Below are 17,846 nucleotides of genomic sequence, written 5' to 3'. Positions count from 1 at the left end.
TGTGAGGTAAGTGTGCGTTCTCCTCGCACTGGTGTACATTAGAGCAGCGTGCGAGGTAAGTGTGCGTTCTCCCCGCACTGGTGTACATTAGATCAGTGTGAGGTAAGTGTGCGTTCTCCTCGCACTGGTGTACATTAGAGCAGCGTGCGAGGTAAGTGTGAGTTCTCCCCGCACTGGTGTACATCAGAGCAGCGTGCGAGGTAAGTGTGCGTTCTCCTTGCACTGGTGTACATTAGAGCAGTGTGAGGTAAGTGTGCGTTCTCCTCGCACTGGTGTACATTAGAGCAGCGTGCGAGGTAAGTGTGCGTTCTCCTCGCCCTGGTGTACATTAGAGCAGTGTGAGGTAAGTGTGCGTTCTCCTCGCACTGGTGTACATTAGAGCAGTGTGAGGTAAGTGTGCGTTCTCCCTGCACTGGTGTACATTAGAGCAGTGTGAGGTAAGTGTGCGTTCTCCCTGCACTGGTGTACATTAGAGCAGTGTGAGGTAAGTGTGCGTTCTCCTCGCACTGGTGTACATTAGAGCAGTGTGAGGTAAGTGTGCGTTCTCCCTGCACTGGTGTACATTAGAGCAGTGTGAGGTAAGTGTGCGTTCTCCTCGCACTGGTGTACATTAGAGCAGTGTGCGAGGTAAGTGTGCGTTCTCCTCGCACTGGTGTACATTAGAGCAGTGTGAGGTAAGTGTGCGTTCTCCTCGCACTGGTGTACATTAGAGCAGTGTGAGGTAAGTGTGCGTTCTCCCCGCAGTGGTGTACATTAGAGCAGTGTGAGGTAAGTGTGCGTTCTCCTCGCCCTGGTGTACATTAGAGCAGTGTGAGGTAAGTGTGCGTTCTCCTCGCACTGGTGTACATTAGAGCAGCGTGCGAGGTAAGTGTGCGTTCTCCTCGCACTGGTGTACATTAGAGCAGTGTGAGGTAAGTGTGCGTTCTCCTCGCACTGGTGTACATTAGAGCAGTGTGAGGTAAGTGTGCGTTCTCCTCGCCCTGGTGTACATTAGAGCAGTGTGAGGTAAGTGTGCGTTCTCCTCGCACTGGTGTACGGTGTTATATGAATGTTGGGGCTCACTATACGGACATTGAACACACGGTTCAAGATGAGGTTACACAGAGGTAAGCGGCTCCCGCCTCACCCCCTGAACTCTTCACCTCACACACTCCAACGTCAAGTCCTCCGCGTTTAAAAAACACCACAAGCACCGCCCACATCCCAATCTTTTATACGATTGGCTCGCGTCAAACCAATAGTCGCCGGGCCTAGCTGCCCATAACTTTGCCTGTAATGCAGGTTGCCTCCTAGCAACGGCGAGCCCCCTCTGCCTCGGAACTCAGTAATTGGCTAGCAACCCGCAGATGGGCGCGTCCAACAGAGCGGCCTATGGGCGTTCCCTCTAGAACGACGATACACAGTTACATTTTTAAAAAAACACACACTCGTACCACGTGGGGGTGTGACGTCAGCAGCTGGTGGAGGAGAGCGGTGAAAGCCGGGCTGGTCACGGTGAGACATCGACAGACGTTGATCGGAGAGCTCGCGGACTGTCAGGACCTGGACAGCTGAGGCGGGAAAACAAGGAGGTGAGAGGCAGAGGGGAGGATGGAGAGCTGACGGGATCTGTCACCGGGAACAACAATGGCTGTATGCTTTATACACAGAGGGGAGGGCAAAGTAAGGCGCAGCCGTTGCCCGTAGCAACCCATCAGCGGTCTTGTTTCAATCTCACAGGCGCAGCCGTTGCCCGTAGCAACCAATCAGCGGTCTTGTTTCATCCTCGCGGACAGTATGAGGTAAAGCTGTTTGTTTACTTCTGTCATCAGCAGCTCCACCTCTCCTAATCTGAACCCAGCGATCACCGGGGGTTCCCCCGCAGTGTATGGGCCATCGTCATTCAATACTCCACATATCCAGTATAGGTAGCCAAGAGGTAAATGAACCTGCCTAATAGTGGGGGATTAACTGAAAAATGTCTCCAGCACAGTCGGCCTTTTTGCAAAAATGGAATAAATTCACCAACCTTTATAGAGGATAAAACCTTGCATGTACTGTTTGTTTGCATGGAAACCTGCAGAGTGTCGCATTCCGCGATCAGCGGGGTGCAATGTACAGGATCCCGCGTTGTTTACATCCTAGCCCCGGGTGTGTGCAGAGGTACGGTCCTCCCAATACATAAGGATCCTGTCACTGAAGGTCCTCGCTCAGGCACTTCCTGTTATAGGGTGACAACTGTTTCCTGATTTCTCTCCTGCTGTCACCTTGTCCCTTCCAATAGGAACTGTACGGGTTAATGCATATTGAATACTTCAGATGCTTTTTCTGCTTCCAAGAGAGAAGCAGAAGGAAAAAAAACCCATAGTGAAAGCTACATTTTTTTTTTTTTATTTTTTTTTTATGTGTGTTCACGTGCATTCATGCGTGGTTGCCATTTACAGTGCCTTGAAAAAGTATTCATACCCCTTGAAATTTTCCACATTTTGTCACAACCAAAAACGTAAATGTATTTTATGTGAGATAGACCAACACAAAATGGCACATAATTGTGAAGGGGATGGAAAATTTATAAATTTCAACATTTTTTACAAATAAATATCTGAAAAGTGTGGTGTGCATTTGTATTCAGCCCCATTTACTCTGATACCCCTAACTAAAATCTAGTGGGACCAATTGCCTTCAGAAGTCACCTAATTAGAGTCCCCCTGTGTGTAATTTATTCTCAGTATAAATATAGCTGTTCTGTGAAGCCCTCAGAGGTTTGTTAGAGAACATTAGTGAACAAACAGCAACATGAAGGCCAAGGAATGCACCAGACAGGTCAGGGATAAAGTTGTGGATAAGTTTAAAGCAGGGCTAGGTTATAAAAAAAAAATATCCCAAGCTTTGACCATCTCACAGAGCACTGTTCAGTCCATCATCCGAAAATGGAAAGATTATGGCACAACTGCAAAACTACCAAGACATGGCCGTCCACCTAAACTGACAGGCCGGGCAAGGAGAGCATTAATCAGAGAAGCAGAAGAGAGGCCCATGGGAACTCTGGAGGAGCTGCAAAGATCCACAGCTCAGGTGGGAGAATCTGTCCACAGGACAACTATTAGTTGTGCACTCCACAAATCTGACCTTTATAGAAGAGGGTGAAGAAGAAAGCCATTGTTGAAAGAAAGCCATAGGAAGTCCTGTTTGCGGTTTGTGAGAAGCCATGTGGGGGACACAGCAAACATGTGGAAGAAGGTGCTCTCGTCAGATGAGACCAAAATTGTACTTTTTGGCCTAAAAGCAAAACGCTATGTGTGGCAGAAAACAAACACTGCAAATCACCCTGAACACACCATCCCCACAGTGAAACATAGTGGTGTCAGCATCATGTTGTGGGGATGCTTTTCTTCACTTTGTGTTGGTCTATCAAATAAAATACATTGACATGACAAAACGTGGAAAATGTCAAGTGGTATAAATACTTTCTCAAGACACTGTATGCATTCTCTTGGCCAGAATATACATTTATTTTGGCCATTACAATGTAACATGTGAACATGCTTTAAAATGCTTTTATGTGGGTTTTCAGTTTGTCAGCTTAAACTCCTGTCCTCTTCAGAACATGCAAGTGATGTTTTTTTCATCTCATCCTCTAAATCAGGGATCTCCAAACTTTAGCCTACGGGCCAGTTGTGGCCCTTTGCATGTCTTTATCTGGCCTTGGGTCTCTATTCCTCCCGCTGGCGCCAGTGATGGGGCACTATTCCTCCCGCTGGCGCCAGTGATGGGGCACTATTCCTCCCGCTGGCGCCAGTGATGGGGCACTATTCCTCCCGCTGCCTCCTTGCAATGTCTTCTGTGAGCTCCCAAACCTCTCCATTTCCCTGTCACTTCTGTTTGTTTATAACAAGCAGTGCATGTGAGTTGTGGTCATGTACACTGCTCTATGTACACTACAAATTCCATAGTCCATCTGAAGAACAACCAAGAGAAGGTGGCTATTGTCACGATCGCGGCGTCAGACCCTCACCAAACTCGTGACCGAAGGACTGGCCGATCCAAACCGCGATGTGACGTGCATAACAATACTACGCCCAGCTGCACCCTGCACAAAGATTTTCCAGCTAATGGACTACAATCTATGTACCTGCAACCTGAGCGATTGTTACTGGGTCGGGTTAATTGCGCAACTAACCCTCCACACTACCACCACCTTCTTTTTGTACAGAGAAAGAGGAAACTCGCGTTATCAGTTATAACACTATAATGATTGAAATAATCGTCTGTATAAAATGGTCCGCAGGCCGGTTATACAGAGGTTTAAACAAACCGTAGCGTCTCTTCAAAAGCAGGGATTCGTAAATTGCAATTAAGAACTATATAAACAGTTCAACACTTTCTGAAAGAGAGATTTATTACTAAAAGGGTCAAACAGGTGCAATAAAATATTGACAGAGAAGATGTAACTAAGATAAATATACAGAGAACCATAGCACAGTAAAGAGAGAGAGAGGTGAAAGGGTTAAAGTACTTGCCAAAGTCCTGGGTTTAGCAGATCCAAGTCAGAGCAGGATGGTGCTTTGATCTCCCTATGTTACGATGGAAAAATGGGAGAATTCTTCAACTCTCCTCTTTGGCTTGACAGCCTGCTTTAAAGTTTCCCAGCAGGGGGTGGTTCTGAAATAAAAGACCAATCCCCTGTTTAGGGAGGGATTGTCGGGCAGAACCCTAAACTGGAACAAACATCTTTCATAATTCATATTCTTGTCTACAACTTTCCATCTGCACAAGCGACAGTCCCCCCATGGGTATATTATCATGCAGACAAGTCTGAGGATTATTTAGATATGAATTATAAAAATATATGTTGCACGGTTCACGAGTTCTATGTTTCGGCTCCCCTGATGGTCCGAGATAATTCGAATGACCCATCAAACTAGGATTACTGACTCCTGTGTATGCACAGGAGTTGCAGCATTCCACTCTGCCCAATCAAGACAGTCGAAGACTGGCACCAGGGAGAAGATGCTGGCAAGGAACCCCTCCCCAGACATCACACCATTGGAGAGGAGGTAAGTATTGTGAGTTTGGTTCTACTTTAAATATAACTATAGGCATTTTTATTGTTTAGTTGAGAGGGATTAGAGCTCCTGTCACTTTTTATTGCTGTCCCCATTATGGAGATTTGCCTTCTCTAATTGTCCTGTTTACCATTATCACAGAAAGTGAAAGGGAAAAAAACCCACAAATTTCTTTGTCACCAGAACAGTAATATAGAGGAAACCAGGGACACTAGCTCAGGTGACAACCAGGGATTCCTTCTCACTTCACTTACAAGCCGACCTCAATGTACTGTTTAATTGGGCAACTATGTGGCAAATGAGGTATAATGTTGATAAATGTAAGGTTCTGCACTTGGGGGCTAAGAATATGCATGCATCATACATACTAGGGGGGTACAACTGGGGGAATCAATGGTGGAGAAGGATCTGGAAGTTCTGGTAGATCACAAACTTAATAATGGCATACAATGCCAAGCTGCGGTTTCTAAAGCAAGCAAAATCCTCTCTTGTATTAAAAGATGTATAGACTCCAGAGAGAGAGATATCATTTCCCCCGGTACAAATCATTAGTAAGACCTCATCTGGAATATGCAGTTCAGTTTTGGACACCCAATTCACAAAAAGAACATTGGGGAACTGGAGAAAGTACAGAGAAGGGCAACCAAACTGATAAGAGGCATGGAGGAGCTCAGCTATGAGGAAAGATTAGAGGAACTGAATTTATTCTCTCTTGAGAAGAGGAGATTAAGGGGGGATATGATCAACATGTATAATACATAAGGGGGGATATGATCTCCATGTATAATACATAAGGGGGGATATGATCTCCATGTATAATACATAAGGGGGGATATGATCACCATGTATAATACATAAGGGGGGATATGATCACCATGTATAATACATAAGGGGGGATATGATCACCATGTATAATACATAAGGGGGGGATATGATCACCATGTATAATACATAAGGGGGGATATGATCACCATGTATAATACATAAGGGGGGATATGATCACCATGTATAATACATAAGGGGGATATGATCTCCATGTATAATACATAAGGGGGATATGATCTCCATGTATAATACATAAGGGGGGATATGATCTCCATGTATATTACATAAGGGGGGATATGATCTCCATGTATATTACATAAGGGGGGATATGATCTCCATGTATAATACATAAGGGGGGATATGATCTCCATGTATAATACATAAGGGGGGATATGATCTCCATGTATAATACATAAGGGGGGATATGATCTCCATGTATAATACATAAGGGGGGATATGATCTCCATGTATAATACATAAGGGGGGATATGATCACCATGTATAATACATAAGGGGGGATATGATCACCATGTATAATACATAAGGGGGGATATGATCACCATGTATAATACATAAGGGGGGATATGATCACCATGTATAATACATAAGAGGGGATATGATCACCATGTATAATACATAAGGGGGGGATATGATCACCATGTATAATACATAAGGGGGGATATGATCACCATGTATAATACATAAGGGGGGATATGATCACCATGTATAATACATAAGGGGGATATGATCTCCATGTATAATACATAAGGGGGGATATGATCTCCATGTATAATACATAAGGGGGGATATGATCTCCATGTATAATACATAAGGGGGGATATGATCTCCATGTATATTACATAAGGGGGGATATGATCTCCATGTATAATAAGGGGGGATATGATCTCCATGTATAATACATAAGGGGGGATATGATCTCCATGTATAATACATAAGGGGGGATATGATCTCCATGTATAATATATAAGAATATGCATGCATCATACATACTAGGGGGGGGGGGCACAACTGGGGGAATCAATGGTGGAGAAGGATATGGGAGTTCTACGAGATCACAAGCTTCATAATGGCATGCAATGCCAAGCTGCGGTTTCTAAAGCGAGCAAAATCCTCTCGTATTAAAGAGGTATAGACTCCAGAGAGAGAGATATCATTTCCCCCGATACAAATCATTAGTAAGACATCATCTGGAATATGAAGTTCAGTTTTGGGCACCAATTTACAAGAAGAACATTGGGGAACTGGAGAAAGTACAGAGAAGGGCACCCAAACTGGTAAGAGGCATGGAGGAGCTCAGCTATGAGGAAAGATTAGAGGAACTGAATGTATTCTCTCTTGAGAAGAGGAGATTAAGGGGGGATATGATCACCATGTATAATACATAAGGGGGGATATGATCTCCATGTATAATACATAAGGGGGGGGATATGATCTCCATGTATAATACATAAGGGGGATATGATCTCCATGTATAATACATAAGGGGGGATATGATCTCCATGTATAATACATAAGGGGGGATATGATCTCCGTGTATAATACATAGGGGGGGGGATATGATCTCCGTGTATAATACATAGGGGGGGGGGATATGATCTCCGTGTATAATACATAGGGGGGGGGATATGATCTCCGTGTATAATACATAGGGGGGGGGATATGATCTCCGTGTATAATACATAGGGGGGGGGATATGATCTCCGTGTATAATACATAGGGGGGGGGGGATATGATCTCCGTGTATAATACATAGGGGGGGGGGATATGATCTCCGTGTATAATACATAGGGGGGGGGGGATATGATCTCCGTGTATAATACATAGGGGGGGGGGATATGATCTCCGTGTATAATACATAGGGGGGGGGGGATATGATCTCCGTGTATAATACATAGGGGGGGGGGGGGATATGATCTCCGTGTATAATACATAGGGGGGGGGGGATATGATCTCCGTGTATAATACATAGGGGGGGGGGGGATATGATCTCCGTGTATAATACATAGGGGGGGGGATATGATCTCCGTGTATAATACATAGGGGGGGGGGGGTATGATCTCCGTGTATAATACATAGGGGGGGGGGGATATGATCTCCGTGTATAATACATAGGGGGGGGGATATGATCTCCGTGTATAATACATAGGGGGGGGGGATATGATCTCCGTGTATAATACATAGGGGGGGGGATATGATCTCCGTGTATAATACATAGGGGGGGGGGATATGATCTCCGTGTATAATACATAGGGGGGGGGGGGGATATGATCTCCGTGTATAATACATAGGGGGGGGGGATATGATCTCCGTGTATAATACATAGGGGGGGGGGGATATGATCTCCGTGTATAATACATAGGGGGGGGGATATGATCTCCGTGTATAATACATAGGGGGGGGGATATGATCTCTGTGTATAATACATAGGGGGGGGGGGATATGATCTCCGTGTATAATACATAGGGGGGGGGGGATATGATCTCCGTGTATAAATACATCAGTGGTTCATATAGTGAACTCGGTGTAGAGTTATTCACCATGAGGTCATCACAGAGGACAAGGGGGCACTCTTTATGTCTGGAGGAAATTCAATTTAATCTCCAAACACGGAAAGGTTTCTTCACAGTGAGAGCTGTGAAAATGTGGAATAGACTCCCTCAAGAGTTGGTTCTGGCCAGATCAGTGGATTGCTTTAAAAAAGGCCTGGATTCTTTCTTGGATACTAATATTTATAGGTAAAGTTGATCCAGGGAATATCCGATTGCCTCTCGGGGATCAGGAAGGAATTTTTTCCCTGCAGGAGCAAATTGGATCATGTTTTGCTGTGTTTTTTTTTTTTTTTTTTTTTCTTTTTTCAGCCAGACGAACTATGTAACTATATGTAACTTTATGTTTTGTCAGACAGGAAGTGAAGGGAAATCTCCCCAATGGGACACAGATGGCAAAAAAGCTGATAGGATTATAACCCTCCCTTAGTCTATCCAATATGAAAATGTTTTGCCTTTAGTTCCATGTTAAGTACTCAATGGATTCCAAGTTTGAGATGCTTCTTAGAGCATTTGGAAGTCATTGACTGAAGTATTTGACTTGCAGTTGACCTTTTTGACCTATTTCAAGCAGGTTTAGCATTTCCATATGCTTTCAGGGAATTGTCATTGTCCCCACAACATGCAGACTTCCAATGGAACCTACAAGTGTCTGTTTCAATCAATTGTAAGGCGGCCATTCTCATCTAGGGTTCCTCCAGAGGTACTCGGGTTCTTTGAGCTGTGGCTTTCTGACCTCCCATTTTATGCATACTTCCAGGTCCGTCACCACTTGGCAGAGTCAGCTGTATGACACCAGTAATCATTTCAACAGTCTGTAAGGGTGGTGTCCTGACTGTCACTATAGTGGGGGCATTCCTCTCACCGGGTGCCTATAGAAGGGCCATTTTCTCATTGACCCCCAATGTTTTGGTTTTAGCAGGGGTTCCCCAAGACATGGAATTTATTCCAAGGGTTCCTCTGATGTAAAAAGCTTGAACGGCTGCTTTAGGGCATGGCTTTTGTTGGCTTCAAGTAAGTTTGCATTTCTATACAAGTCTATACGAATGCTAAACCCGATAAAAGCAGGTCAGAAGGAGGTCAACTGCAGGTTAAAGGCAACTGTCAATGAATTCTAAATTACCTCAGAAGCATCTCAAACTGATGACATAGACAAAAACGTACACCAGCATAGTCTGATGTCACCATCAAGAAAGCTGCCCGGGGAAATGCCATGCATCCATTACTGGAGTGAATGTAGACAGGAAGAGGTTGAAAGGTGCTTGCAGAGATGCAGGAAACCATTAAATAGAATTGGGGAGAAAATAAACATATATATATAATGTGTGTGTATTTCAGGAAAAATTACAGAACTGGGCTGACTTAGCCCCTCCCTAATTTTTTTATTTTTATACAGATAAAAAAAAAAAAATATATATATTCCAATATTATATCGCACATGTATAAACCATATAAACAAGACATTAATATTGTAGTACGAAGAAGTTTTAGGGATCAACCACTGAATTCTTGTTTTTGTATTATGGCTGTGTTGTCAGCTGAAGAAAAGGGGAAATTCTGGCCATCAAGGTGTCATAGGATGAATCATTGGGTTGTCTGTTAATCTTGTATGGGAGGATGTCATGGGTGGCTTTGTCCTTCACTGACGTCTTTACAATCTTGGTGACACAGCACAAAAGGTTAGGTATTCTGTTATTTTTGTATAACAAAGGGGCAGGCTATGTAATGTGTGTTTTTTAAATGTTATCAAGTGCCCATTGGAAATCCATGAGTCGCTTTGTAGATGATGGGGGGGGGGGGGCATCGCACCGCAGCGCGATGTCATCCTATGACAGGAAATCTTTAAATAAGAACATTTGTGGCAGGATAAGTAGGCATTTATTTTTTTAACCAGTGGGCAGGTATTCAATGCCTTGTAAATTATCTCATGAAAGGACATTTGTTAAACAATGTTCAGAATAAAGCTACAAAAATAAATATTACCAACAAAAACGTTAACAATATTACAGTTGTAAGAAAAACTATGTGAACCCCTTGGGATTACGTGGAGTTTTGCATGAATTGGGCATAAAATGTGCTCTGAACGTCATCTAAGTCACAACAATAGAAGAACACAGTCTGCTGAACATAATACTACACAAACATTAGATGTTGCCATGGTTTCATTGCACATAACATTTAAACATTCACAGTGCAGGGAGGAAAAAGTATGTGAACCTTTGGACTTAATAACTGGTTGACCCACCTTTGGCAGCAATAACCTCAACCAAACGTTTCCTGTAGTTGCAGATCAGACCTGCACAATGATCTGGAGTAATTTTGGACCACTCCTCTTCACAAAACTGTTTCAGTGTAGCAATATTCTTGGGATGTCTGGTGTGAATTGCTCTCTTAAGGTCATGCCACAGCATTTCAATCGGGTTGAGGTCAGGACTCTGACTGGGCCACTCCAGAAGGCGTATTATGTGCTGTTGCAGCCATTGTTTTGTTGAATTACTTGTATGCTTTGGGTCATTGTCCTGTTGCATCACCCATCCTCTGCGGAGCTTCAGTTGGCGGACAGATGATCATACGTTTTCCTGCAAAATGTCTTGATAAACTCTGGAATTAATTTTCCCATCAATGACAACAATCTGTCCAGGCCCTGAGGCAGCAAAGCAGCCCCAAACCATGATGCTCCCTCCGCCATGTTTTACAGTGGGGATGAAGTTTTGATGTTGGTGTGCTGTGCCTTTTTTTCTCCATACATAGTGTTGTGTGTTCTTCCCAAACAACTCAATCTTGGTTTCATCTGTCCACAGTATATTTTGCCAGTAGTGCCGTGGAACATCCAGGTGCTCTTTTGCAAACTTCAAACGTGCTGCAATATTCTTTTTGGACAGCAATGGCTTCTTCCGTGGTGTCCTCCCATGTACTCCATTCTTGTTTAATGTTTTCCTTATTGTAGATGTGTCAACAAAAATGTTAGCATGTGCCAGAGATTTCTGTAGGTCTTTAGCTGACACTCTGGGATTCTTCTTTACCTCATGCAGCATTCTGCGCTGTGCTCTTGCAGTCATTTTTACAGGACGACCACGCCTAGGGAGAGTAGCAACAGTGCTAAACTGTCTCCATTTGTAGACAGTCTGTCTTACCGTGGACACATGAACATCAAGGCTTTTGGAGATACTTTTGTAACCCTTTCCAGCTTCATGCAAGTCAACAATTCTTGATCGTAGGTCTTCTGAGAGCTCTTTTCTGCGAGGCATGGTTTACATCAGACAGTGCTTTTTGAAACCAGTAAACCCAAAACAGGTGTGTGTTTTTTAAGGGCAGGACAGCTGTCAGCAACACATCCAATATCATCACACTGATTGGAGTCAAGGTTGGCTCACTCCTGGCTCAAATTAGCTCTGGGAGAAGTCATTAAGCTAGGGCCTCACATACTTTTTCCTCCCTGCACTGTGAATGTTTACATGTTATGTGCAATTAAACCATGGCAACATCTAATGTTTGTGTAGTATTATGTTCAGCAGACTGTGTTCTTCTATTGTTGTGACTTAGATGACGTTCAGAGCACATTTTATGCCCAATTCATGCAAAACTCCATGTAATCCCAAGGGGTTCACATACTTTTTCTTGCAACTGTAAGCCCACTGGCCATCCCACTGCGTTCTTCAGTGCACCCACCTTTATTTTAACAACTTAACCACTTGCCTACTGGGCACTTTCACCCCCTTCTTGCCCAGGCCAATTTTCAGCTTTCAGTGCTGTTGCACTTTGAATGACAATTGCACGGTCATGCAACACTGTACCCAAATGAAATTTTTATCATTTGTTTCACACAAATAGAGCTTTCTTTTGGTGGTATTTAATCACCACTGGGTGTTTTACTTTTTGCTAAACAAACAAAAAAAAGACAGAAAATTTTGAAGAAGAAAAATTTTTTTCTTAGTTTATATTTCAAATTTTGCAAACAGGTAATTTTTCTCCTTTACCAATGTGTGATGAGGCTGCCATGATGTACATTGATGAGGCACTGATAGGCGGCACAGACTGGCGGCACTGATAGGTGGCATAGATTGGCAGCACTGCTGGGCACTTTTGGGGCTACACTGATAATCAGGGCAATGAAATGAGCAATTTTTCATCTCTGAGCATTTTGAAATTGTGCCGATTCTGCCCGTGTTTCAAAACGTCCATGTGTGAACAGATCCTGAGAGGAGGGTGAGGGGGAAGGAAAAGATGGGAGAGAGAAGAGGGAAGGAGTAGAGCGAAAAAAGGGGAAAGAAGAAGCAGAGCAAAAAGGGGTGGGGGCTGTTCTGGGTACAGAAGGCTCACTCACCAATTATGCCTCCCCCTTCAGGCTGGTCTGCCCCTGGGCTGTGACAACTAGAATCTATTGTTTCAAAACTGACACCCAGCTGCCCATAGAACTCCTCTCACAGTACATTGCATGCAGGCAGCTGGAGCGTGGGCGGGTTTGGGTGGACACTAATGGAAGGCAGAGTCTTGGATTGGACAAGCAGCAGAGTGAGGGAGGGACTAGGACAATGGAGACAGGATGACGGAGACAGAGCGGATACAGCCTGCGTCCTGTGCATGCTGCTTTCCCCAGTCTCACTTTATCACTATGCCAGGCTGCCAGTGGCTGTGGAGGGCAGAAGCTAGAGCGGTATAGCCGCTCTCCACACTGTCCAAGTTGATCATGGGGAAGAAGATGCTCCTCCAGCAGCTGCAAATACAGACTTCGCATCCTTCTCCTCCGGCTCCCTCTGATGGCAGCCGTACTTGCCTCCACATTATTCCAACTCTCCAAATGTGAGCAGGCAAGTGGAAATTTTTAGGCCTGCTTTGAGGCTTATATGAGGGTTTAGATATTCAGTTTACATATAATTTGAGAATTTAAGTATCCTTAAAGCTTACCCACTGCATGGGTGAACTAATTTTTTTTTTTTTTCTTTTTAATCTGCCCTTACAGTCACTTTAACCTGTGCAGTGCTGGGCACAGCTCCACTGCATGGGGGGAAAAAAATTGGCCTGGAGTTCTGCTTTAACCACTTCAAGTGCAGACACTTTTACCCCCTTCCAGCCCAGGCCAATTTTCAGCTTTCAGCGCTGTCACACTTTGACAATTGCGCAATCATGCAACTGCTTTGCCCAACGATCGCTGACCGGGACGCACCTAGGTTTTAGAGGCGAAAAATAAGAAAAAAAATATTCTGAACCAATGGACTGCAGACATAGTACAGGGGACGACCAGAGACTGCAGGCACGGTACAGGGGACGACCAGAGACTGCGGGCACGGTACAGGGGACGACCAGAGACTGCAGGCACGGTACAGGGGACGACCAGAGACTGCGGGCACGGTACAGGGGACGACCAGAGACTGCGGGCACGGTACAGGGAAAATACCAGGGACACAGTACAGGGGATGACCAGAGACTGTGGACAGTAAAGGAGATTACCAGAGACTGCGGACCTTTGGGGAGGGAGGGGGAGCGGGTACCTGAATTTGACAGGTACCCGCTCCCACTTTCGCGGAGTTGTCCTTCCCTCTTCTTCCCGCGCCGGCTTCTGTGACAGCCGGGTGCCCACTGTGCGTGCGCTTTGTGAATGGCCCGGCGCCTTCTGGGACCTGTCGTGTCCCAGAAGACACCGGACCATTCACAAAGCGCAGCACTTCTCGCGCATGCGCAGTGGGCACCCGGCTGTTACAGAAGCCAGCGCGGGAAGACTGTACAGCGCTGGAGCGAGGAACAGGAAAGGCCCTGCAGGAGAGAAGAGCTGAGTGGCCGGCCCGGTATTCTGGCACTGTGGCGGCAGAAATACCGCTTTATATTCGCTCCATAAGACACACTGACATTCCCCCCCCCCCCCCCCCCCATTTTTTTGGGGGAAAAAAGTGCGTCCTATGGAGCGAAAAATACGGTATACGTGATTGTGCACAGCCCTGTAGCAGTAGTTCTGCTATAAAGCAGAGGACAAGCGGTGACCCCAGTGCTAGCGGTGAGGTGCAAACTAGGATGCTGTGCAGGCACCCGATGTCCTCCTTAAGGACTACATATCCCATGGTACCTTGTTGCCTGCAAGCAGTGATTCCTGTACTGACTCCACCTCCTGAAACTCCTTCTATCAACACCTACTACTATTCACAGGGCATAGTGACTGCGTGGCACAGAATTCAGGCTCCATTCACATATGATCGTAGCGGTTTTTATCGCTTTTTTGTTGTTGTTTTTTTGCACATATTTTACTGTGTTTTTTGCATGATTATTCAGCATTTTTAGCCATTTTTGAGCTTTGGCTTTTTTTTATTAGCTAGTACAAAAAAATATAATCTATTGTATCATTTGTTGCTAGGTTTTTCTGTTTTTAGTTTTCCATCAGCTTTTAGTTTTTATTATTTTTGTTTTTGTTAGGGTAAGGGGTTAGAGTTAGGTCAGGGTTAGGGTCAGTATTTTATTTCATTTCTTTTCTTTCTATTTATTTATTGTTAGGGTGATAATAGTATTAATACATTCTTAAATATGTTAAAATAATTATAAATACTTGTAATTATAACTTAATAATAATTAATACATAACCTTAACCCCCTAAAAAAAAAAAAAATAACAAATAAATAAAAACATTTATTATTGTGTGTTTTTTTTTTTTTGGGTGTTTATTAATATATTTTTTTAAGGTTAGGGGTTAATATTTATGATTTTTTTTATTTGTGTATTTATTTTACATTTATTCATATAATTTATTTATTTAAAAAAAAAAAATGCTTAATATGAGTAGAAAATCGCACACAACATGTGAAAGTGTGCAAAAGCGCGCCAATTGTGCATTTCTGTTCTTTTCTATAAGAATAAAAACGTGATCTGCCCAATTTGACCTACAAAAGTAGCTCCAAAACTTTTTAGCGCTTCAGGTGACTTGGAGTAGATCTGTGAACCATCTCTATATAGAGTAATACTGATTTTTTTTTTTTTTTTTTTTTCCCCCTTGAGTGTTTTGGAGCTTCGAGCTTCACGCTACAAAACGCTCAGGTGTGAATGCAGCCTCAGTGAAGGATATGTGTGGGATACAAGCAAATTTACAAACTTCAAGATCATTCAGATTAATAGGTGGAGGCTAGAAATAATAAAACTTCAACATGGAAACGAATATAGGATTTCACCTTTTCACCACAGATACACTTGAGCACTCCTTGTTGCCTTTTCAGGGTAATTATTAAGGTGTATCGGTAGACACGAGGAAATCACAGGGTATTTCCCCCCCCCGCTGCACTCTGGTCACAAAACCACAACGTCTGTTTGCATATCTCGGCAGATTTACTTGAATCAAAGCCTCTTTGCATCTGAATTTCCGTAATTGTTGCATTTGCTGACTGCTCCTAGAACTGGTGCTCTGTAAATGAAAATCTTCCCTCAATAGATGTATACCCCCTCCCCAGAGAAGAGTTGTCTTTGCTGCTGGTTTAACCACTTGCTGTCCCTTCACAAGCATGCATGCTGACCCGCTCTGAGGTTGGACACAGCTTGATTTTGTCAGCAGTTCCCAGCCAATGATTTATTGCCAGGACCTGCTGATCAACTGTGTCCAGTCACAGCACAGAGCCCTGTGTTTACAATCAACACAGGGCTCTGTACACAGAGCAGCAATGTAACTGTTTCTCAGGGAGTAAAAACAGCCACATCCATTAGTAAAAGCAGCACATATTACACAGTTAACCTTTTGATTGTCCCTAGATGTTAACCCCTTCACAGTCATTGTCATTAATAGAGTGACAGTGTACAGTATTGGTTCTGATCACTATATTAGTTTTACTATTGATGTCAGTATACCTCCCAGCTAGCGCCAGATTGCCCGTCACACTATCACAGTCGCACTGTAAGTTGTTGATCATCGCCGTTATCAGTGTGGTGTCATACCTGCATAAATTCCAGTATATATGCCATGGTTTGTAGTAGGGATGCACCGAAATTTCAGTGGAAGAAAACACCCCTGTTGGCTGAAATGAAAAAAAAAAGCACCAATACAGGTGGCAAAAAAACCCCGCCCCTGGATGCATTTTGGCCTAAATTTATGAAGATTTTTTTTTTTTTTTTTGGATGTGCTTTATAACTGAAAGTAGAAACATATTTTTTTTTTCTTTCAACATTTTTGGTCTTTTTTTTCTTTTATATAATAAAAAATCAATGATGATCAAATACCACCAAATGAACTCTATTTGTGTGAAAAAATTATATAGATTTCATTTGGGTACAGTGTTGCATAACTGCGCAATTGCAAGTTAAAGTAGAACAGTGCTGAATAACAAAAAATGGCCTGGTCAGGAAGGGGGTAAAACCTTCCGGAGCACAAGTGGTTAAAGAAACACTTTCCTAAGAGAGAGGCATTGCAGGCTGCCCTTGCTGTTCGTTATGTGAATTAAACCTTCTGCATATATTACTTGTCTGGCTTTGAGTCACTAACCCAGAATAAGTGTGCAGACAAGGAATTCTGATTTTCTCTGACTTTCCTTATATGCATGTTTCCATATAGACTTTTAGAAATGAGAACACTTAAAGCGGAGCTCCAGTCCCCCTAATACATTTTTGGTAAAAGCAGATCCACGGTGATCTTTCAAATGGCATTAACAATTGGAATAATTCAATAGTAAAGGCATTGTAATTACTTAGTAATTATTAAAAATTTACCATGATCTCGGAAGCAGACAGGGTGGGCATCTGAAGCCCGCAGGTATTTATTTCCGGGAATTGGTGTGTGAAGCGAGTCACTTTGGGTGGGGGGCCCATGGAACACAGCCTTCTTTGGAAATGTGGGGAGACCCCTGTCTCAGCTCCCCATATTCCCATTATGTCTAAGGCACCCTGTGCCTGTTATGGGTACAGGGTGAAATGTTCTACTATTGGGGTTGTTCATTGTTCACTGCCATGTGGTGCCTCCCATTGTTCTATTGTGTGCCTTGCTAGGGAGCAAACTATTATGGGATGTAATGTTTCCGGCAGCCCTTCCCCCTGATGGGACAGCCTGCTGATGTGTTTCCTGTCTGGGTGTGTTTTCCCCGCCCTGTGTATATATTTTGTACCTATGTTAAAATAAAGCAGTCTGTTTCCTGTCTTTCATACAAGTCTGGTACTGTCTAGTCTCATATGGCCAGCGGTGGTGTCCGTGGATCTGTGTTCAGACAGGGAAGCGGGAGGCTAACGGAAATACCCTAGTGCAGTCCGGTTCCGTTACACGGTGCTGCTGGCTATCCCAACATGCACCACTTGTTCTCGCACCTGCGCAGTACAGAAACTGCTTGGCGCAATGTACACACTCTGCAATTCTAGCATAGGGCACAGCGTAGGACGCAGCAGGATACAGCATCCACGTAATCTTCCTGTAATCTGGTCTCCGGTAAAATGGCGCGAAACACCTCCCATTCATGTC

The 17,846-nt window shown here is 43.8% G+C and overlaps 1 protein-coding gene across 1 annotated transcript in view; it reads left to right on the top strand.

Annotated features, from left to right (window-relative positions):
* Positions 1-1,449: 1,449 nt before the first annotated feature.
* CDKN2D (cyclin dependent kinase inhibitor 2D) overlaps positions 1,450-17,846 on the top strand; it is a 32,610-nt gene continuing 16,213 nt past the window's right edge. Inside the window, exon 1 of the mRNA XM_089662627.1 lies at positions 1,450-1,571. The gene's annotated coding sequence lies outside the window, so the exon portion shown is untranslated. The remainder of the gene's footprint in view (positions 1,572-17,846) is intronic.

The sequence above is a fragment of the Staurois parvus genome, unplaced genomic scaffold, assembly GCF_062004578.1.
Source record: "Staurois parvus isolate SC_StPar_1 unplaced genomic scaffold, SC_StPar_1.0 ptg001506l, whole genome shotgun sequence".
In the NCBI taxonomy this organism is placed as follows: domain Eukaryota; kingdom Metazoa; phylum Chordata; class Amphibia; order Anura; family Ranidae; genus Staurois; species Staurois parvus.
Note: the sequence above shows the minus strand (reverse complement) of the source record. Positions and strands in the feature narration are given on the sequence as shown.